General features: G+C 31.4%; 1 protein-coding gene across 1 annotated transcript in view; it reads right to left on the bottom strand.

The window, feature by feature from the left end:
* The window catches only part of PIK3C2A (phosphatidylinositol-4-phosphate 3-kinase catalytic subunit type 2 alpha), a 97,717-nt gene that overhangs the window by 52,766 nt on the left and 42,362 nt on the right, over positions 1–2,589 (bottom strand). The window lies entirely within an intron of this gene.

The following is a 2,589-nucleotide window of genomic DNA, read 5'->3' as shown; positions in this document are numbered from 1 at the left end:
CTAGTGCCAAATTAAATATGGTTAAACATATGATAAATTCTTGAAACTGAAGTGATTTTTCAGAACTGAGGCTAAAATATTGTCAGAATTTAATATTTACAATCGACTGAAAAAAAGTGAATCGATATTCTGAAAAAAGGTTTTTAAATGAAAAACCATAAATGCTTTTAAGTCTAGTTTCTGATATATAAATAGCTCCCAAAACAAAAACTACTTCAGTTCTACATAGAGAGAATACAAAGCTGAAAATACTTTTAAAGATGGCTGACAGCCAAATAAAGGTGGAGTGAAAACCAGATGGAGAAGAGATCATTTGAGTTTCTGCATTTTTCTTCTAATGATAATCAACTTTCCCTCCACCTTATCCCCAATACACGAGGTGCTGGTTTCTTCTACCATGAGTCCTTACTATACAAATATACTCAAGAACATAATTTTAAGAAACTGAAAAGAACTAAAGATTGCTAAAATGTATTGAGTTTTGTGAAATAGTTTCCACCCAATTGAAATAAATTCTACCTAACATAGGAGCAAAACCTAAGAAAGTAAAGAGAAAATGAAAATGGTACCTACCCAAAATTCTACCAAATAAAGAATTCTCTTTAGAGATTAAAATTCATGGTGTTTTACAGTAATAAAATGGCCTCATTTCCTGCATGCTATTTTCCTTTAATCTCAAAAGAAAGTATTGTACTTTTAAAACAAAGAATTAGTATTCATATGGTGAAAAATAATGTATTTTTCTTAGTTTGGTGCAAAAGTCAGTGGATCTTTTTCCCCTCCCAAACCCACATTTCATATTCAAAATCTTTCCTTCTTCCTCATTTCTCCTTGACTAACCCTGATGTTTTCATTACTGCGTAAAACTATTACAAATCAAATTTCTAAATCCTCCACTTTGATTTTCAATTAGGCCTCCAACTCTGAGTAGTATGCTACCTAAACCTTCATAATTGAAAATCTCCGCCCCCGCATCTGCTGAAAAGACTCCTATTGAGATAAAGAGTTCATCATTTCCAGTCTAACCCAGAAATCTTGGAGAATGTACAAATAGCAAATTGGCTAATTAGCGAAATTATTCGGATTTAACCAAATGCAATTCAGTAATAAGGTAAATAAACACTTACAGTTCGGGCCAGATTTTGGCACATTGTGCTGAAGGTCAAAAGTCGTAGTTTAATCTCTGTGTCCCATTTTCGACAGTTTTGAATATGTTCATGACTTCCAAGGCAATGATTACTATTAAAATATATTAATTATTCATTAATTATTCATCAGCGTTAGTCTCTTCAAACTATAAATTACAGAGATAAGAGTAAAATTCTATCTGCATCAGAAACCGAAGAGAATGGTAAAATACAGAGATAGTTTTTTAACCAAGTGTAAGCATTTAAGTAGAATAATTCTTCTACATGAGAAGAGTCAAAGCAAAAAAGAAAAAAGATAAGAAGAAAATGAGAAAAATAGAGACAGGACATTTCTAGTAGCCTAAGAGACCGAAATCTGTAAAATAACTAGACTAAAATAGCAGATGTAATAACTACCTGGTTCAGAAAAAGTCATATAATGATTATTTCAGGTAACTAAAAGGGAATCACAGCTGACACTGTGTATAAAGTAACAGTGTATGCTACAAAAGAAAAATGGAGTCTATAATGCTGTGACTATTGATCCTTCGCAGAAAGAAAAAAAAAAAGCATTAAATTCACTTACCAATCAATTACCCACCACTCTTCCCATCTGACACTATAAGCTTCTTAAGGGAAATACCATGTCTTAATGATCTCTGAAATCCCTCCATTATGTTAGACATGACTTCTCAAAGTATATCTCAATATAAGTGTATTGATACCAAGAATCAATTCAGTAGGACCCTATGTATTTTTGTATTACAAATTTCACTTAAGATATTAAAATTTTTTTAATCATTTAAGCTATTAAAAATGAAATTTCCAAAGATGTTGTTCAGTAGTTAAAAGAATAAACTTACTTCTGTAGCACTTCCTCTTGACCACAAACTTTCAGAACATAGCTGCCAACATCTACTTGATTCAAGTCATCATGCACCCAGCAAAGGGCTTGCATTATAATGATTTCTACAGTAGAACTCACTGTAAAAGAGTTAGTCATGATTTTCACTTTACTCACTTAATTCTAAGTATACATTTATTCAGATTGTATTTCTTATCATCTAAGACAGCACTATACAATAGGAATATAATTTAGGTCACGTATATAATTTAAAATTTTCTAGTAGCCACAATGAAAAAAGTAAAAAGAAACAAGTAAAGCTAATTTTAATGTTTTATTTAACCTATATCTCAAATACCATTTCAACATATAATCAGTATTTAAAAATTACTGATGAGATATCTTACATTCTCTTTTTAAACTAAGTCTTTGAAATCCAGTGTGTATTTTATACCTATAGCACATCTCAATCTCTATCAGCCTCATTTCAAGCACTCAACAGCCACATGTAGCTAATGGTTACTATATTAGACAGGGCAGATCTAAGCAAAGAAAGCCACCTCCCTGTTACAGAGGCCTCCAAAAGGATAACATTTAGCAGTATCTAGCAATGATTTA

Source organism: Pteropus vampyrus, unplaced genomic scaffold (assembly GCF_000151845.1).
Source record: "Pteropus vampyrus isolate Shadow unplaced genomic scaffold, Pvam_2.0 Scaffold334, whole genome shotgun sequence".
NCBI classification, from domain to species: Eukaryota; Metazoa; Chordata; class Mammalia; order Chiroptera; family Pteropodidae; genus Pteropus; species Pteropus vampyrus.
The sequence above is the reverse complement of the archived record's forward strand: the minus strand, read 5'-3'. Positions and strand labels throughout refer to the sequence as shown.